Genomic DNA, 22831 nt, shown 5'->3' on the forward strand with positions numbered 1-22831 from the left:
CAGCAGTTGCAAATTTGTGTATGATTTTTTTAGGATCACTGAATAGGCAACGGGCACTGAACCAAAAATGTTACCGTTATGAAGGAGGAAATCCTTTAAACTTCGCTTGGAAGCATCAATGAACAGTCTCCAGTCACTTAGGTCATAGTTTGGAAGTTCAAGTTTTAGCATAAATTCTTTCACATTACTGCAATATACAAGATTATCATCTTCGGAGAAAAAGTATTTAAAGCCTATTTCACTTTGTCAGTACCAATAGAATGATGTTTGTTTAAGATTTTCTGGTCCCACAGGGATTGCTACATTAGGCACAAGTAAAATGGCTGACCGAACAACTGAATACACGATTTCATTTTTATGTTTAGAATCGTACCCCTTCACATCACACGAACAGAAGTAGCAGTCTTTACTATGGTTCGACTGCTCTCTCCAAACCATAGGTACTCCAAAAGATAGCAACGGTCTTCTCCAATTGATCAAATGACGAAATTCTTCAGTAAATACTCTACATACTTTGTGTGGTGCCCAAGCTTTACTTTGGTCTCCAAGTATGACTTTTTCACAAAATCTGTAATATTACACCTCTGCTTAGGCAATGTGTATATCCTACATAAGTTATATAACAAAAGTGGTCTGGATTATTTAGACATCCGCGATGCAACATGGTAAATACTTTCTTACTGGACTAAAAATTTTCAACATTCTACTCCACAATAAAGCTTCAAACTGATTTCGCTTCGTTTCCAGATGAAACGCAGACTAATGAAATGTGAGAGAAACTAGACGAGTTTAGTTCAGTCTCTCACCAAGGAGTGGCTGACATTTCTGTCTTTCACAAATAAAAATAATGACAAGGCTGCACGTTATTTCGCCCTAACTTCCTTATGTGCTTGCACCCCCTATCTGCTAAGAAACATCCAGTGTCCTTGGTTTTCAATATAAACACCTTAAAAATATATTGAATACATTTGGTTTTCATATCCTAACATATTAAACCTACATATGTTAAAGTATTACAGTTTAAATAATTACGCTATAAATTGTCGTAATATATTATAAGAAAATTAAAATAACAAAAAAATGGTACGTGATAGGAACTTTTTGGCCTTGAATTTGATTTCAGCATGCTAAAAATACCCTAAAAACATTAAAACTTTGGAGGCAGGAATTTCATCGCAGACTAGTGTAATTGCAGTCAGAAATTTATCGAACTTGTACGATGTCACCCGTAGGCCTATTTATATGATACACGGGATGAAAACTATAAAAACACGAAACTTAAAGAAGAAATCTGGAGACAAATATCAGATTATCTGAAAATAAATAGGGCTATATTTTATTTTTATGAGATTTAATAGTATTGATTAAACATTTGAAATAATGTATCTATATGTCTTAACAGTTTACATAATTTTAATCAGAATATAGCAAAGAATTCTCTATCATATCATGAATGGCAAAAAAAAAAAAAAAAAACTGTGGTCCATTGAACCTGAAATAACGCCTAAACGTATCATCATTCAAATCGAAACCAGTGTCCAAAACTCGCCCTTATTTTCGTAAGATACAATGTGATTTTCAGATATTTCTGGCTTTAATTTTAGGCCTACTTCTTCTTTTCATGAACAAAATATGTTCATGTAACTCCATTTCCTCATCATCTGAATACTCAGATTCAACAAAGCGTTCGTACGTAATTTGTAAAGTACACTTACAGGTTATATATTTAAGTACGTCAATATACGTAAATACATAACCTATAATATTTCCCCCAACGAGTGATTACTATAATCAGAAAAATGTTTTCTGCATGAAGGCAGTGCATAGATGATAATAGCGAGGTGTGATCTGTGATAACGAGAACTCGCCAAGTGTGTGGAGGAAGGCTTTTCGCCTCTTTCTCGCAACACATTTCTCGCTAGCGAAAACTCTTCAAGTGTGTTACGGGCCTTGCATGCGTACGCGTATGGCAAATTGAACCGTGTAGATGCAGCTTAAAGCTGTGGTTCCGCTGTGGCGATCATCGCCGAGCGAACAACCAGTTCGATTAGCTCTGTACTGAAATCCAGATAAGAAAAATTTCACGCAAACATTTAATGTGAAATGTATTATGCCGCTGTGATAGCCTACGGTAACGTGATTTGTCATCTTATTGCAGTACGGGAACTCTCCACGTGCGTTCGATAGTCTGTTAATATGGAAATTAGTTTCAGTTACTATGTAAACAGACATTGAATTGAATCGGTTATTGTTGAAAGGAATCAAGCCCACTTTTTTTAAGTTTTGAGATAATCGAAAAAAAAAAACTGTTTTGTGAGTAATCTATCGAAGATTAAACCAAAATATATTGTGCACATAAAATATAGGCATACAGAATTAGTTTAGACTCTTAAAAATATTCGCACAGTCATTAGAATCTTTCTAATTTAGAAAACACGTCATTGGACTTAGTTCCTTTCAACATGGAAATGCTCTGTTTATAAAAATGTAAACACATTTTGGCCTATAAAACAAATTGGGAATTTATTAAATGACCTGTAATGCAAGTCTTAAGAAAAAAATCAACTCTGAAAGATGTTACTTGCATGGTGCAGTATAATATACATTATTTTCACAAAATACAAAGAATGTTTACAGTAGCCATACACCTTTGTAATAAGAATAACTCAGAAAACAAAACAAAGTTTTTAAAATATCCATATTATTTGATTGAATTAACCGATATATTATTATTATTATTATTATTATTATTATTATTATTATTATTATTATTATTATTATTGAGTAAATACAGAACAACAGTACAAATAATTATTGTTTTCAATAAAGTAGGTTTTCTTTTCGTTCCGTTGGCCATTGCAATATTTTATCAACAGTAATCTCACTAGAGGTTTTGATTTATCTAGAGAAGATCAAAACTCGAGTGGGATTTAATTGACTATTACACGATTAGAAGAAAGTATATAAAGATTAGAGTAACAAAGTACTCCAATACAATAAAATATTAATTGGCTTACGAAAATACAACTGTCTTCAAATGTATTATTGTACCGTCTCAACATTACGCTAGATGGCAGTAGTGTTTTATGATTATGTTTTCTTGTTACCGGTATCAGTATTGCCAACTATGTAATCATCATTGAACTCTGTGGACTGTTACTAGTCAAGAAGGCTTTGTTGATTCAGTTTCATTTTTATTAAAACATTTGCATTCCACTTCAATCATCCGGATCCCAGTACTCAACGTCACTTGACAGATGATTTTCAATAAATCTTAGTATTAAACAATCTCTGATACGTGACTATCCATAATATCATATAGCAGAAGCTATAACAAACATAAGCTAAATAATATAAACAAGTGTTAGAAAATTTTAATTGGGGATGATGAAATAAACAAGAAACGTTTTAATTAACGATGATGAAATAAAAAATAAACATGAACAATTTAAAAGAAACAGTTATTGAAAGTACGATTTTCAAATTTGAATGTTTTAGTGGTTGATGGTTCAGTTGATGTAATATTGGACGTGTGCGTAAAAGAAGTGAACTCGTTGATGTACATGGTGTATCCCTCAACTTATTCAGGATTTCCAATTGGTGCTCTTCATATATGACCAGTGATCTTTATTAATTCTTGTTCTTGAATGCCAATGCGAGTCATATTTGAAAGTGCTGTGCATCGACTGGAGTGGTTTGTAATTTTCTGTTTTTTGACGTCCAGACCAGTGCAGTTTGAAATGTTGGCAAACAAAGAAACAAATGCTAGGGTAGTGATAAAAATAAACAAATGCTAGGGACGCGATAAAATTAAACAAATGCTAGGGACGCGATAAAATTGTGCGATAAGCCGCCATGATTGGTTGAAATACGTCCTTTCGTACCGTTTTATTGGGCAAAAGTAGTATGACGTAGTAAGAGTGTAATAGTCATAGAAATCTTTGCTATCTCCTGATTTAGTAACATAACGATAAACTTTACTCACATCTCATAGTTTGCTTGTTTTGATTGTAACTCGTCCTTCAGGATAGGTTTCCTGTAATAGACTAATAAGATTACAATTTCTCGTGTATTCAGTCTTCCATTATCTGATACTGTTATCAAGTATAGAATAATCAAATCTGAACATTTAATACGACAAACAACTAGTAATCAACAATAAGTTTCCCCACTTATAAAACCCGCGAAATATTGGAGGCAGAATATACTGTTAGCACAGGGCCGCCAACCTGGAATCTTCGTAGTTCCGTGTTGAAAAGCACTATCTACAAGAGTCGGTTCCTTTCAACACCGAATGACAAGATTGACCATCTCAAATAAGCACAAGAAATATGAGTAATTAGTTCCTTCCAACACCAACAGATGCAGCTTGCTTTCTACATTACAAATCGATAAAAAAAAATGAAATTTATAAAAATGTGGACTTAGTTCCTTTCAACAACGAACGATTCAATTCTATAATCAGGGCCGGGTATTTATGGAGATCGCGAAAATCACGACATAATAGATATACTGTACAATAAACTTTTACTATTCTTTACGAATTAAGTGGTTCTGATTAATAATATGTGGATAAAAGAATCGCGACAAATTGCGAAATTAAGTTCTAATAGCGAGATATGAACACATTCGCGAATTATTACTATTGCGTCGTTTCATATTCTGGTTCTTTTTTTTTCACTTTAATTTGTTATACAATCCAAGTAGGCTACATTACATGGTATTCCATGTGTTCTGGTTGTATTAGTGAACTCAAAAGACGGAGAATTCAACATTTCACTATTAATTTGAAAGTGTTAATTAATTAATTTATTCTTTATTTTTCTAATAATTGTAACATAAATTATAAAATATACAGAGAAACTTTAGCTCGCCTCTGAAAGAGTAAAACTCGTGCTCAGGGGCGGATTCCTGAAATGAAATTAATAATTATACAATACAATTATAATTAATAATTATACAATACAATTTGCAATTATAGTATATAAATTTAAATTTACAATTTTTTCAATTTTTATAAAATCCATACATAACTTTTTAAATTTAATACTATAACTATTAGAATTGACAAGATTAGGATATTTAAATATAAATTTGTTATATATTCTTGGGCCTGAATTACTACTATGATTAAATACTGTAACAGTGTTGCATTTTGGTTCAAACAATCTTAAAGAATTCATACCTTTTGTGTCATAACTAAGGCTCTAAGTTTTTTTTAATGAATGTATATTAAATACTATGTGATGGGGATCATCGCCGATTTAATCAGATTCTAGGAGATAATTGGTCAGGAACTATGACATAGTTGGCAACACTGCTGTCGCGTCTCAACCATTCTGACCGTGTTAAGTCTTCCCGCCACGACTCTGACCAGCAGAGCAGTGACCTCGCGACGGCCTTGGATGATTTATTTATCAGTGAACTGATTCTTTCATGATGTCGAGAAAAGGGTTCAGTAATCAAGACGATGAACAACTTGTCGACTATTATCGTTTTCTCTATGTTCATGAGCACAAAGATTTTCGTAATTTAAACACCAGAAATAACGCGTCAAGGAAGATTACAGAAGCTGTTGGGAAATAAGTGTCGTGTATGTTTATATTTTATTGTATCGTCACTCAGTAGTTAAACTCCCATAATGTCCCAGATAATATAGTCAACATCAGGGATGTGCTAGCAATAGCTCAAAAAAGGGCACCCCTTCCTAAAAAAAACTGGGACGACCAGCGCAGCGTTGGCGTACGGAGCAGGGGCAGGGGGAAACAATGTATGTATGTATTTATTCACACTGAAAATGATTATATATCCGGTGGCAGTGGTAACTAAGTACACCCAATAATGACAATAATAAACACAATAATTAATAAAAATACAATTAATAATAAAGATAGATAGATAGATAGATAGATAGATAGATAGATAGATAGATAGATAGATAGATAGATAGATAGATAGATAGATAGATGGATGGATGGATGGATGGATGGATGGATGGATGGATGGATGGATGGATGGATGGATGGATGGATGGATGGATGGATGGATGGATGGATGGATGGATGGATGGATGGATGGATGGATGGATGGATGGATGGATGGATGGATGGATGGATAGATAGATAGATAGATAGATAGATAGATAGATAGATAGATAGATAGATAGATAGATAGATAGATAGATAGATAGATAGATAGATAGATAGATAGATGGATTGATGGCTAGGTAGGTAGATAGATAGATAGATAGATAGATAGATAGATAGATAGATAGATAGATAGATAGATAGATAGATAGATAGATAGATAGATAGATAGATAGATAGATAGATAGATAGATAGATAGATAGATAGATAGATAGATAGATAGATAGATAGATAGATAGATAGATAGATAGATAGATAGATAGATAGATAGATAGATAGATAGATAGATAGATAGATAGACAGACAGACAGACAGACAGACAGACAGACAGACAGACAGACAGACAGATAGCTACTTTATTGCTTGGACATAAATACATTATGCATTAGCAACGTCAATGTAAATAAAATCATACAAAATTATTTGCCAAGTTAAAATATTCATTAATGCTATACAAACTGTGATCACATAATTTTCTTTTAATTAACGATTTGAATGAATCGTAATTTAAATTTTTAGTTGAGTTTGGTAAGCTATTATAAAACTTCAGAGACATATAATAAAAACTGTTTTGTGTAGTCTTGTATCTGGATAAATCAAGTCTTATATCGTTACAACTTCTCGTATGGTGTTCGTGAAAATGCAAGTTCAAAGGAAAATTATCAGTATTCACTTTGGTATATAACAAACACTGCAATACATAAAGCGATGGAAGAGTAAGAATTTTACAGGATTCAAATAACGGTTTACAATAATAATAATAATAATAATAATAATAATAATAATAATAATAATAATAATAATAATAATAATAATAATAATAATAATAGGGAGCATCCTAAATTAAATGAAGAACGATCACTTAAAATAGTTCATTTAAAGTAAATCTAATTTGTATCTTAACCCTAAGTTCGAACTAAAACCCACGAGTGTGATATGTTCATACCTGCACAAGTACCTTTCAGCACTACACTCATTTCGCTGACAACTCAATCACTGCACTGGAACTACGACACATTTCACTGATTCTATCCTGATTTCACTAACACTTTAAGAACATTTCACTGTTCAAATACTTTGCACTGCCACTATAAACTATGAAGCTTCACTGACAGAAACACACTTCACGTTACACAACACACTTCACTGACACAACACACTTCACACTTCACTGATACAACACACTTCTTCACTGATACAACACTTCAATAACAAATATCAATTACACCCTTTAAATAGTGTTATAATATACTACCGTCTATTAGTAAAGTCCTTAAGCCTATTTTAAATACATTTTTTGGTTATTGGTAAAGCCTTTAGTAAGTCTGCAGGTAAAGCATTTCAGTCCCTGATAGTACGATTGAGAAAAGAAAACTTTCCAGTGTCGGTCTTCTGTCTTCTTTTCCTCAATTTATATGAGTGGTCGTTCCTTGAAGAGTAATTTGGCGGCTGCAACCTATTTTTTATTCTCTCCAGGCAGGCTCACCTCTGTATGGTTACTTTACAATAATAATAATAATAATAATAATAATAATAATAATAATAATAATAATAATAATAATAATAATAATAATAATAAATAGGTTCCAAACTGTCATTTCGTTCACAAATGGGTATAACTCTCGTGTTAGAGAACTGCAGAATAAGGCTTACAAGCGGTTTTAATTCGACCGGTCAGAGAGCATCCGTCAAGATACGTAGAGCATCCCACTGAATGTTCGAATTTCAACCGGTTGCCCCTGATGTTTTGCACGCTAGACAGAACACTGGCATTTTCTGTGTACACAAACGGAGTAACAATTGAAGGAAATTTACCATGTGTACCTAATTAATGTATTTGTTTAATATAGGCCTACAATTGATTGCATATTCTATTACACTTATCTTCATAACACAATATGTATATAGATTAACAAATGAACACAGGTAACAACAAAGGAAATAAGACTTAATGCATAATATGAAATCTGGTGTGCAAAGAAATGCAAGAATAGAATAAATACAATTACTTACTAAATAGAAGAGAAAATATGTACATACATTCTATTGTAACGTTACACTTTGAAGTCAAAATGCATACCGCTAAAACAGTAGTTGTTAATACTTCTTAATTACTCTAAGCAGATGAATTATTTCATTAATAAATTATTTTAAGAAGACATGTTTTGCTCTTGATACGAACTTATTACATGAATGAATGAATGAATGAATGAATGAATGAATGAATGAATGAACAAATAAATAAATAGTATTTTTCCCTCCGACCTCCGAACTGACACTCTAGGCTATTAGGCTATATGTATTTCTGGATTCACTTATACGTGCTACATGCACTGCCCATCTCAAACGTTTGGATTTATGTCCCTAATCATGTTAGGTGAAGAACAGAATACGTGCAGTTCTGCGTTGTGTAACTTTCTCCATTCTCCTGTAACTTTATCCCTCATAGTTTCAAATTTTTTCCTAAGGACCTTATTCTCAAACAGTCTTAACCTCTGTTCCCTCAAAGTGAGAGTCCAAGTTTCACAACAACCGGTAATATAACTCTTTTATAAATTCTAACTTTCATTTTTTTTTAGAGCAGACTGGATGATAAAAGCTTCTCGACCGAATAAAAACAGGCATTTCCCATATTTATTCTACGTTTAATTTCCTCTCGAATGCCTTTTATATTTGTTACTCTTGCTCCAAAATATTTGAATTGTTCCACCTTTTCAAAGGATTATATACGTACTTAAAAAAAATAGATAATTAATAATGCACCTACCTTAATATCAGTGTTAGTCTTTCCTCTGCATCAGTTGAAACTTGCACGGCATTGATAGCTTTCCGTGATTCCTCAACCCTTAAAAAAGGTAAAAGGTATCCCCGTAACATGCCATGAAGGCACTTGGGGGGCATGGAGGTAGAGCCCCATGCTTTCCATGACCTCGGCACTAGAATGAGGTGGTGTGGTCGGCACCACGCTCTGACCGCCTTTTACCCCCGGGAAAGACCCGGTACCTCGGGGCCGTTCTGAAAGTTTGGCAACGAGAAAAAATCCTGTCACCACCTGGGATCGAACCCCGGACCTTTCAGTCCGTAGCCAGCTGCTCTACCAACTGAGCTACCCGGCCGCCCCTTCCTCAACCCTTACCATGCTCAAAATCGAACTGCGTTGGGTTAAGCCTGTAGAATTTTCTGGACATGTCTTCATCATTACGCAAGTGACTTTTTATCAAGTTAACAAAAATTCCTTCTCGTTCCCAACTTTTAAATATTTCATTTTTGATTGATCTTATGGTTGGCGTACAGTTTCATCTTCTACGTGCCGGCACTAGTTTTTCTCTTCTACTTTCCTCATCATTATCATCCTCAGGCATTCCCTACACCACACTTACACAAACACTTGCACATATACTTACCCTAGTACACGACATAACTCTCTACAGATACACATTCTGTATAGCGTGGCCCTCCGAAGCGAACTTGAAAATTGGTCATAGTACTCTCATGGAATCTGAATCACGCAAGTAAAGTGGGTGGACATTGGATATACACACACATATGCTAATGGCTGAGAAAAAGAAAGAGCATTATTTTTTGTAATGACCCTCGAATTTTATTTCTGGGAAATCTAAGTGCGAAGGAACAAAATGGTAAGGATTCGTTCCTTCAAAGAACGAACACCTTCCACCCATTATTGCTATTGACGTACAGCCATTTAAGTGCCTCTGAAGGATACGTGAAATTATACCTGCTGCTTGTATGATTATGCTTATCATCATCATCATCATCATCATCATCATCATCATCATCATCATCATCATTACAATCCATTGTAGATCTTTACTGTTGAACATGCATTTCCATTCTCTTAACCAGACCTGCAGAACTGTAGCTCCTCAGAGCGACTTCTTTCCTCCCCTCTCTTACCCCTTTCCTCCCCTTTCTTACCCCACCCACCTCTTTTACCTGTGCGGTCACGTTCTAGTTACGCTCGGCTGCATCAGCATTCATTCGCGCGGCGGAAGTCGATCATCCCCAATAGAAGTGGAGTGAGGCTGACGTCATAGTTCACCTACTTGCGAGTTCTGCAGGCCTGCTCTTAACCAATAGTCGGCTTGGTTGCTCAGTTGGTATAGCGCTAGCCTTCTATGCCCGAGGTTGCGGGTTCGAGCTCGAGCCAGGTCGATGGCATTTAAATGTGCTTAAATGCGACAGGCTCATGTCAGTGGATTTACTTGCATGTAAAAGAACTCCTGCGGGACAAAAATTCCTGCACACCGGCGACGCTGATATAACCTCGGCACTTGCGAGCGTCGTTAAATAAAACATAACATTTTTTTTTCTTAACCAATAACAGACATCACAAGCAATGGAGTTCTCTCGTCAAATATTCAGCATGCTGCAATGCTATCCCATAAGACAAGGAACACATTTTCATTGCCCATGAGAGATATTACTGATATATTGGTACCGGTATTGCTGTTGAAGGATTTTAAAATTGACTACTGCCTATTTCAATTTTCCTCAACGGAATTCGTTTCACATGGACCGTAAAACCACAGTCTAGTAAGCTATATACAGTCACGAAGCTTGAGTTTTGAGGGTGCTAGGAACAATTGACTGTGCCGGTACTATTTCGCATTGTCTGTAATGAGACGATATTAGCGATCCTAGTGGTTAGCAACTATCTATGGATGCATATTTACTACGTATTGAGCTTCGTGACTGTACAGTAAAACCCCGATTATCCGTCACCGTATAAAACGATTGGTGGATTATCCGACTGTCTTTCTCCCTCGCTCTTTTTGTTTCTTAGAAAAATATGAGTACTGTAGGCCTACATTATATTAGTACGAAATTTTTTCTACAGAGTGATTTTTTACAAACCTTTACCCTTACGCAGTATGATATGCTCTTCGAGTGGTCGTACTATCTGACTTCTATACAAAATTCAAAAGAAAACTTGTTTGCTACGAAAAAAAAAAGTGCAAGCAATTGAGTGGTTTGGGAAATGAGAAACTGTCTCATCACAATACGAGATAGGAATTACAACTGTGCGCGATTTAATGAAAAACAAAATATAGCCTAAAGTGCATCAAATTTGTAAATCTATAACATGAGACCTCTACTATTCCTATTTTTCCAAGGAGTTTCCTTGGCCATTAAAAACCCGTCGTTGAGAACTAGACTTAAATTAGTGAACTTATGATCCACCACCTAGCGTGTTAAAAGAAAAGGCCACGGAGAAAATGAAACTGTATTATGCACTTAATTCAGTTCAATTCAATTCAATTTAGTTGGCCATTCGACATACAGTTTTAGGCTTCGTCAGAATACATTGAAAAACATATAAATACATTTTAAAAAACACTAATAAAAGAAACGGTAAAATTTAAATAATACAATGAAAACCTGAAGTAATTTGAGACTTTTAGATTAAAGGAAACTAACTAAAGTACAATTAAACTTATTTATTAAAATGCAATTTCATACAAATTTGTGTTGAAAAACTCAGCAACAGAATAAAAAGGATTATTTAATAACCAATTGTAAAATTTAGTTTTGAAGCTATTGATTGGTAATTTATAATATTGACTGGGGAGCTTATTATATAATTCCATTCCCATAATTAAAACGTTTGTGTTGCTCTTGTGTAATCTACAATATGGAATATTAATTTGTTCACTATTTCTTAATTTCATAATCATGTTCAGTATATTGGCCATTAATGAGTAATTGTCGATATTTTGTCGAGTGTAAAGTACTAGTTCATATATACATACACATTTATACAAATATTTAGTCCTACTTTTCACGTGCGATATTATTCTTCTCTAGTGTTAATAGTATATTATATAATTCCATTGCCGCTGTAATTTAAATTTTAGTTCCTATTTTATTTTACTTATTTATTATTATTATTATTTTTTATTTTCTATATTTATCTTATATTAATATTGTATTATATAATTTCTGTAACTGTAATTTTAATTCTATTGCCTATTTTATTTTATTTTATATTCTCTTATAGGTCTATTAATATTATATCTGAACTGCGACCGAACACGAGCGCTGCTCATTCGGTCTCAAATTTTGTTAGTACTACTGTATCTCCTGTTTTATATTGTTTGTATTATTTTATTTCTATTTTTCTTGTTTGTTTGTAATTATATTCTTTATTCTGTATATTTAAATTTAAATAAAATTAAATAAATAAAATAAATTAAGATTGTTCAAATCCGCGATTGTCTGAAAAGTGGCCGACAATGTTCCAGATAGTTTGATTTACATAAAATTCTAATGGCTTTCTTTTGTAAAATCAAGACGCTTCCAATTTTGGTTCCATTTCCCCAGAAAATTAGGGCATATCGGATTATCGACTGAAGGAAAGAAAAGTAGGCACATCTTAAATAATTTTGAGAGACGGAAGTCGTTAATTTCTTTAACAAATATAAAACTCTTGATACGGTAGCTTTGTGCATATGTATTCGATGTGCTTATCCCATGTTAAACTGGAGTCTATAAAAAGTCCTAGAAATTTTGTGTAGTTGAGTCGAACACCATTTTACTCTCGAACACCATTTACAGTACGGATTATCCAATTTTTTCGATTAGCGTGTTAAAGCGACGTGTTAACCGTTCACTCCACCCGCTTTATTACCACGGATAATAGAGGTTTTACTGTATATACTAGACTGTGGTAAAACATCGTAACTGGTTGCTGTCCGTCTTTTAAGTTCTGAGATATTTATTTGACATTATCTTCTATTTTTTTACATAATTACTATAACTAAAGGTTAAAACATTAATATTTAAATAATACTTACTCATTAGTGAACTGAAGAGAATATAAACACTGCTAGGCTGTAAATAGTCTATCACGGCCTCAAGCAATCCAGCCGAGAAGCTGGAGGACAAGTGAGAATCCCCGAACCGTGGAAATACAAGCAGAAATAGTAGCAGCATATTCAGTGATGAAGTCTTCAGACATTGTGTTCGTATTCCACGGTCAGTTTTGTCGTCAGCATTCATAATAAGGACTAAAACATGGAGGAAAATATGTTGTTATCCTTATGATTGATTACGAAGCCAAATCGCTTTGTTTATGGAAAAAGGAATAAACATGATCGCGTGTCGGGGCTGTGACACAGCAGCATTCAATCTTGTAATGACATATCAGTTACACACGTCGGAAATCGCCGTTGTTCGTCTGGCTGAAGTTTTCAAACTCCTATTAGTCAAATAAGAGAAGTGATTGGTAAAATGTATGCATTGCTTTTAATGCGTTTTATTTAATTCAGAATGAGAATTCATCATTCTAGATTGTCGAGTTATTATGATACTTGCATTAGGTCTGTAAATGTTAGCCTAATAACCGTGAAAACTCCTAACATCGGGGAAAGGGAAGGGAGCAAATTTGGCAGTAGAATAACCTAGAATTCTGTAGTCCCCAACCTTTTGAGTATCACGGACGTCTTGAAGCTCAGATTTCATTTTTGCGGACCACAAAAATATTTTGTATAACTTAGGGCCGACTTCACCAAACATATTTAACTTTAATTGTTACTTAAAGTCTTCTTAAGTATCGCTTAAAGAGACAATGCATTTCACCAACACAAATTAAGTTTTAATTAAACTACGAGGCGTGTTCTTAAAGTAAGTTCCAAAAGGGTGTAGAAAGTAAACGGGAAGATATTTACAAACCATTTTTGTTGCATTGTATTCCCCACACTTCAATTACTTCTCAACATAATCTCCACCATTACTGAGGCATTTATCGAGTCGTGGCACAAGTCTTTCTATCCCCTCATTGTAGAATTCACCCGCCTGCGAACCACTCCGCAACATTTGTGGAAAATTCAAGGAAAGCGAAGAAATTGTGAACCTCCTGTCCCCATGAATTTTTTCATCGACAGCACGCACTAAATCGTCATTGATCAAAGATGGCCGACCGGTATGCTGCTCGTCATGCACAGAGATGCGGCCCTCGTTGAACTTTCTAACCCATCTCCTGACCATTCTATCACTAATGGCATCATCACCATACACCTCACAAAGTTGATGATGATTGTCAGCTGGTTTGATGTTTCTCGCATTCAAAACACGGATAACAGAGCGCATCTCACAGTCGGCGGGGTGCTCGATCACTTTAAACATTTCAACTGATCACAACTAACCACACACACGGACTGAAGCTCTGAAACTGCATGCACAGCTTGCCTGAGGACTGAAGAAGAAAACACGCATGCGCAAAATAACGACTTGCAGCGATGCGACAGCTATAATTGAAAATGGAACTTACTTTAAGAACACGCCTCGTACATTTAAATTAATTGGTCAGTATTTGACAGTTTACATAATTAATCCTGCATTAACGACGATAATTTTCATTATGATGAGGAGAATGATGGATTTATATTTGAAGATGTTGATTTCTTACCAAGACGGGCGAAGATAATTTTCGAAAGAGACAATTATTTTAATACAATGGAGGAAAAAGATTTGCAAATGAGGTTTAGGCTAAGCAGAACACCAGTGTTGTATATTTTGAATAGTACAGAAAGTGATTTCAGGTTGAGTGTTAGAGAAGGCTTTATGATTTTAACTCTGCCAGGTTAAATAAAATTATTACTTACTTACTTACTTATGGCTTTTAAGGAACCGAGAGGTTCATTGTTGCCCTCAAATAAGCCCGCCATCGGCCCCTATCCTGTGCAAGATTAATCCAGTTTCTACCATCATATCCCACCTCCCTCAAATCCATTTTAATATTATCCTCCCATCTACTTCTCGGCTCCCCAAAGGTCCTTTTCCTCCGCCCTCCCATCTAACACTGTATGCATATCTGGATTCGCCCTTACGTGCTACATGCCCTGCCCATCTCAAACGTTGAATTTAATGTTCCTAATTGTGTCAGGTGAAGAATAGAGTGCGTGCAGTTCTGCGTTGTGTAACTTTCTCCATTCTCCTGTAACTTCATCCCTCTTAGCCCCAATATTTTCCTAAGCACCTTATTCTCAAACAACCTTAATCTCTGTTCCTCTCTCAAAGTGAGAGTCCAAGTTTCACAACCATAAAGAACAACCGGTAATATAACTGTTTTATAAATTCTAACTTTCAGATTTTTTGACAGCATTCTAGATGACTAAAGCTTCTCAACCGAATAATAACAGGCATTTCCCATATTTATTCTGTGTTTAATTTCCTCCCAAATATAATTTATATTTGTTACCGTTGCTCCCAGGTATTTGAATTTTTCGACCTCTTCAAAGGATAAATTTACAATATTTATATTTCCATTTCGTACAATATTCTCTTCACGAGACATAATCATATAATTTGTTTTTTTCGGGATTTAGGCCTACTTCCAAACCTATCTCTTTATTTGCTTCAAGTAAAATTCCCGTATTTTCCCTAATCGTTTGTGTATTTTCTCCTAACATATTCACGTCATCCGCATAGACAAGAAGCTGATGTAACCCGTTCAATTCCAAACCCTGTCTGTTATCCTGAACTTTCCTAATGGCATAGGCCTACTCTAAAGCAAAGTTAAAAAATATGTGACAGAAACTGAAAATACAAATCTATAAAAATTAAAATAGTGTTTAAAAATGGTAATAGATATAGATATACAGTAGATATAGATATAGATATAGATATAGATATAGATATAGATATAGATATACCTTGTATAATGGACGACACCGATTCGATACTGGTTTTGTGTCTTTGTCAGCGTCTGTTGAACTGCTGCAGTAAGCACTACTTACGGGAGCACAAAATGAAGATCCACCTTGTTATGAAAAATTATATCTGTGCATAATCCTCACTCTATAATGATGTTAGTGCGAGACTTTATTAACTGCAATATGAAAGAGCCTTTTATTACTTTCTATGTTGGATGAGAGTCTTTAAAATATCAAACTATATTAAATATTGATTATGGGCTTGATTTTCTCATTTTGAAGAATTCGTGATATGTAGTTCATGTAAAATATCCATATTCAATGAAAGTAACAAATTTCAACCGATAGTCATTCAAAAGGAATAAAAGAACTGCCATGTTTTTAGGCATTCTTCTTTTAGTCGGAAAACTCTTGTGGTAATCGTTGAGAGTTCATTGTATTTCTGGTTCGTTCATTGCGTGTAAACACACACGCGAAAATTCTGTACACAGTCTGCGTTATATAGCTAGTTGTACTAACTTCGATAAACGGTTCACTGGAGAATTGAATCTGTCAAGATAACGTGTTATGAAATCTTTACGTAGGCCTAATATATTAGTTCCATGTGAAGCATTATCGTACACAAATCGGAAGATACGGTGGTTTAATTTATTAAAATATTGATCCATTAGCGGTTGATATGGCGTATGGATGGCTATATTGTCGATGTTTCACGCCGGAGACCTGGTTTCGAAGTCTGACAAGCCCTAGTGCACTTGTAGTGGACAAAAATTTTATTTGGAAGATTTTCTTAGCTAATTTGCGTTATACTTGTAATTATACAATTGAGGCGATTTCCGGAAGATGGGCCTATAGTCCCATAAGCCCTTTTTCGGGAAATTGTTTAAATGTAACCGCTATATTAGGTAGATTATTCCACCAAAATTTTATTTCATTATCTCAACGCCAGAGGTCGGGAGAGCATTTTCTTTGCGAGCGTAAAGTTGTTCAGATTCATTGCTAATACAGCAAGTACAGTAGGTTCAGGCTGCGGTTGTTAGTGCAATAGCCGTTCTATTCCTACCATACTAATTACGACAATTCTAATAACAAGAGAAAGAAAAGAAGAGAAAACGGCAGAGCAGTTAGACCTATTGCAAGCAAAGGAATTGACATAAAAGAAACAACATTTTCAGCAGTATCATCGTGTTTTCGAGAACAATGCTATCTCAAAGTACCTATCACTAAGTAAGAAGAGCTTTTTGGAACGTTCTGTACTGATCAAGGTAAGGAATACAGGATTCATTTTTAAGCCAATATATGTCGAAGTCAAATATACACACTCGGAAGGCAACATTAAATCTAAAGACGTTCAGATAAAATATTTGGGAATATTTTCTCCGTACAGATGGCACTAAATTTAAAGTTTGTCGTGGTTTGATATTAAAGAAATATCAGGTATCAGTTTAAAGACTCAGAGTTATTCAAGATAAAACACTGGCCAATGATTCATCTGTGGAGGGAAGAGGCAAACATTCACAAAATAGAGGCTAATAAAGAGTGCGTCAGAAAGAACGGATGGATTTCACAGGGCAAGAAAATTGTAAGGATACATCAAATCAAAAATTTATTGTTATCAACAGACTCACTAATACATGCAGTTTATTTATGGTATACAACATAATCCATATGATGTCCTTGGCTTTCGATACAGGCATCGAGGCGTTTTCTGAAGTTCGCAGTAACTTTCACAGTCATAGTTGGTAGGATTGCCGCAGTTTCTTCACGAATCGCCATCTTCAGTTCGTCCAGTGTATGTGGTTACTTACGCCTTCAAATGGTCCCAAAGAAAGAACTCGCAGGGCGCGAGATCTTACCGTAACCTCGGACAATCTCAGTGCATTAGCATGTTTGCGGGCTGATGGTTGAGGTGGCCGGACAGCCTACTGTCTGTCTCCACACGCGCTCCGTGTTCGTCCAGGTGATTTCTTCTTTAATGTTGAACGTGTGGTACGAAATGAAGCCACCCACCGCAAAATTGTATTCCGAGTTGGAATCCTAGCGTGACGTCCGAAGTCGAAATGAGTCCTGAGTAACGATCACAGACTCTTCATTTTTCAAAAATGTCTCTGCGATGAAAGCACGTTGTACACCAGACCAACACCATGTTCTCAACTGAAACTGCATTCTCTCGCTGACCCAACGGTCGTGGTCTCCCTCACTCTATCCCTCCCCTCGCTGCGTATCGATAGTTTGAAATCCATCCGTTCTTTCTGACGCACCCTGTATTTGGCAAATGTTAGAAGAACGCCTAAGCACAATTCCCAGCCAAGAAAGCCATTACTGTTGACAAATCTTCTTTGAGGTATTTCGAAGATCCGAATCTAAGTGTCAGAATACTGTACGATCTTTTCTCGAAGAAATTCTTAGAGGATACAGGTAAAAAGCTCCAAATGACTTACGTAACTTCAAATATTTCAAACAACACTGTAACTACAGCTTCAAACAGCCTAAAGCTGATGTTAGACTGATTTCTGGAAAAAGGGCACATGATGGCTTATAACAAATAATATTTTAAAATGAAATATATTGATAAAAATGCTTTGTATTGTGAAAGTGGGTTCATAATGATATTCTACATATATTTAATTTATTCTTGTATGCAAAAATAAAGTGTTCATTGAAATAAATTAAAACAATATCTTTAAACTAGGATTACTCGAATCACCATATTGTCTTATGTGCCCTTCTTCCGGAAATGGCCTCAATTTCTCCATAATTGATCGAAAAAAACAGTTGGAAGTAATGACGGATCATTTAATAGAGCTTGGATTAGATCAGTAGTTCTTAAACTGTGGTCCGCGAACCTTTGGAGTTGAGTTTTCAAACTGTAATTTGATTGATTAGTTTATCAACAGTAATCTCACTAGAGGTTTTGATTTATCTAGAGAAAATCAAAACTCTAGTAGGATTTAACTGACTATTATACGATTAGAAGAAAGTATATAAAGTTTAGAAGTAACCAAGTACTCCAATACAATAAAATATTAATTGACTTACGAAAATACAAAACTGTCTTCAAATTTGTACCATCTCAACATTATAAATATTACGCTAGTAGCTGGCAGTAGTGTGTTACGACTAGCTGTTTTTCTTAACAGTTGTGCCAACTATGGAATCTTCATTGAACTCTTTGGACGGTTACTGGTCAAGAAGGCTTTGTTGATTCAGTTTCATTTTTATTAAAACAGTTGCATTCCACTTCAATTATCCCGATCCCAGTAATCAACGTCACTTGACAGATGATTTTCAATAAATCTTAGTATTAAACAATCTGTGAGACGTGACTATTAATAATATCATATAGCAGAAGATGTAACATAACCTAAGTAATATAAACGAGTATTAGAAAAGTTTTAATTAGGGATGATGAAATAAACAAACATTTTAATTAACGATGATGAAATAAAAAATAAACATAAATAATTTTAAAAGAAACAATTATTGAAAGTAGGTACAATTTTCAAATTTGAATGTTTTAGTGGTTGGTGGTTCAGTTGATGTTATATTGGACGTGTGCGTAAAAGAAGTGAACTCGTTGATGTACATGGTGTATCCCTCAACTTATTCAGGATTTCCGAATGGTGCTCTTCATTTATTTGTAAATAGGGTTTCAGGGAAGATGCATAGCTATGACCAGTGATCTTTATTAATTCTTGTTCTTGAATGCCAATGCGAGTCATATTTGAAAGTGCTGTGCATCGCCTGGTGTGTTTGTAATTTTCTGTTTTTTGACGTCCAGACCAGTGCAGTTTGAAATGTTGGCAAACAAAGAAACAAATACTAGGGTAGTGATAAAAATAAACAAATGCTAGGGACGCAATAAAATTAAACAAATGCTAGGGACGCGATAAAATTGTGCGATAAGCAGCCATGATTGGTTGAAAGACGACCTTTCATACCGTTTTATTGGTCAAAAGTAGTGTGACGTAGTAAAAGTGTAATAGTCATGAAAAATATAAGAAAATAGCATGCTATCCCAGCAGTAAAAATACATATTTGACTTCGAAACTATTGTAACATTTTTTTATTTTTATGTTCAATGTTGTTTATATTTCCAAATAAAACATTAATGTATATTAATAAGGGGTTTTTTATTTTGTAAATCATCTCGCGACCCCCCTCAGCTCTTTACACGATTCCCGAAGGAGTCGCGACCCACACTTTGATAACCACTGCGTTATACAATAACGAGAGAGACAAATTAATTTCAGTAATGATTTTGTTTCGTTAGAAAGTACATCTCTAATAATTATGTCTTGATATTTGTAACTTTGTTTCTTCTATGCATAGGATTAGGAAAGAATGTTTTGATGTCAGGCCTATTTCTTTTACGAGATTTTGTCTAGAAAGAACTTTTTCGTCATCCATCATCTTTGTATACTAATAATTACTTTTCTGGACTAAATCCTGTTTGTGTATTCTGTCTGTGACAAGATTTAGATCGGAATAAAATGTGGTTTTAATTCAAATTGATTATTGGTTAGTAATGACTTTCTCTTCCATTCATAATCTTGAAGTTGATCTTGTGAAAGCGCAGACGTCACGTTCGCACGCGTTTCTCCCAAGACACGAACGTTTATTCGCGTGACTCCAAGCAACTTGTTTAACTTGCGAACTATACCCGCGACCGTATTAGTAGGAGTTCGTAGTAGTAAACCAGAAGTTATTAACGAGATGTTTACATTTCTTTTACGAGGTCAGGTAAGGTCTCAATTATAACTTAAATTGTTCTCGTTTAACGTAATAAATGTTCTGGGTCATAAGGTTTCTGTTATCGGAAATATTTCTGTGGCAGAAAGGTAGATAATTACCCTTATTTGGTAGTAAACAGAATCATTTCTCACCTGTTGAAAAGAAAATAATTACAGAAGTAAGAAATGATACTTAAACTCCATGTAGTAAGAAAAAATGCCTAACATTTAACACTTGCGCAGAGGAAAACATTGTCATTCCGGATAAATCACAGAAATAACGAAGCGTGTCCATGTGGTACACTGCTCCGTCGATATAGGACAGTGACCGGCATGTTCCGTGCTCTGTGACGTCATACCACGTAGTCGCCTTGCTCTTTGCTCGGCAATCTCTGCATACTGAGCACAGCGAGGAGAGAAGGTTCAACTGAACAGTGGTGGTACGGCGCCTATGCAATGACAGAGCGCGATCCATTCGTCTGAGGCAGTATGGGAACAGCACAATTACAATACATTTGTTGGAAAACAAAACTGTACATCCGTGATAAATCAGTGTAACAAAATATTTTGGTTTGTAATCAAATTTAATATACTTATAATAATATGAAATTCATAATACAGCCAGCTGCAGAAGCGTTCGCATTATGTAAATGAGGCTCCGAAACTGCTATAAATATACAAATATAGAAATAAATAATTTAAGCAGTACTACAACACTTTGTCTACTCGGAAACTTAAAAACAGTTCAAGTGTTTTTAACAGACATTTTCTTACACAATATACAGATTGAACTATCTAGGCCCTAACTTGGTGAGTAGTATGCAAAGTATATTTCAACTTTTGAAACACACCATCACTTTGTGTTACTACCGTGCCCAAGTTAAATGCTTTGTCGAGATCAAACTGTGTTATGGAGTATGGAGGAATGGCGAAGTGTTTGATTTGTGGCAAGCTGTTTCAGCATGTAAAGAAATTCAATATACAGTGTCATTATTCTGTATGCCACACAAATGATTATGACAAATATGGGGGAGAATATCGACAAATACTGGTGCAGCAATTGAAAGATAAATTGTTAAGTGAAGCTAGGGAACACACTGTCAGTGAATCAATCGTAAGATTAAGGCTTAAGATATAGGATTTCACTAGCCATTGCAAAGAACATGCGTTCTTTTAATGACGGGGAATTTGCCAAGAATGTTGCCATCATGACCGCAGAGTAGTTATTCCCTAGCAAAATACAGAAATGTGATCCATCAATTTATCTCCAAGAATTGTCGTATTATTGCTGCACTGACGCCACTGCGCTGGTGCGTGTTAACAGTAATACGACTCAACTGCTCGCTCTTCCAAGCTCTTGAGGCCTGACTGGCTCTTACGTCATAACTGCAGCTTCTGCCGGTCACTGATGTAGGAGAAAGTTAATGTTCACCTACTTATGGTTCGTCCCAGAAATCTATGGAGTAGAAAGACGAAATAAGACCTCTGCGCAAGTGTTATTTGGGAGGGCTAGGACCAATGTCTGCTCTGGGGGGAGGCATTGGCTGAACGAAGTTACCAATCGCTTGCAGGAAGGGGATAATTTCTATCTGAACTCCCTACTACGAGCATCTTACCCGTTAGCGGCCTCGAACTGATGCTGCCTGCAATACACTCCGGCACAGACTCCGCCCATTCACTCCCCCCCCCCCCACATGCACAAACTTACTTCACAGATTAGGGAAAGGATGTTTATTTTGGACCTAATTTACTTCTTCAGTATATCTTCATTATAGAATATTCATAACACTTGATCTATAAACAGAGTGACAAACAAACAAAACGAAGGAAAAACGGAGCGGAGTCATGCATAATAAATTCCTTCACGTGTAAACCTAAGCTCTCACGGAATCAACCGAAGTCTTCCGAAAGGGACTTAGCTTATGGCATCCGGTCATTTTTTTGTCAGAGACTTTATATGTAGTGTATTCAACAGTAATCTCACTAGAGGTTTTGATTTATCTAGAGAAAGTCAAAACTCGAGTAGGATTTAATTGACTATTACACGATTAGAAGAAAGTATATAAAGATTAGAAGTAACAAAGTACTCCAATACAATAAAATATTAATTGACTTACGAAAATACAACTGTCTTCAAATTTGTACCATCTCAACATTATAAATATTACGCTAGTAGATGGCAGTAGTGTGTTATGAATAGCTGTTTTCTTATCATGTTTGCCAACTATGGAATCTTCATTGAACTCTGTGGACGGCTACTGATCAAGAAGGCTTTGT

Source organism: Periplaneta americana, chromosome 3 (genome assembly GCF_040183065.1).
Source record: "Periplaneta americana isolate PAMFEO1 chromosome 3, P.americana_PAMFEO1_priV1, whole genome shotgun sequence".
Classification (NCBI taxonomy): domain Eukaryota; kingdom Metazoa; phylum Arthropoda; class Insecta; order Blattodea; family Blattidae; genus Periplaneta; species Periplaneta americana.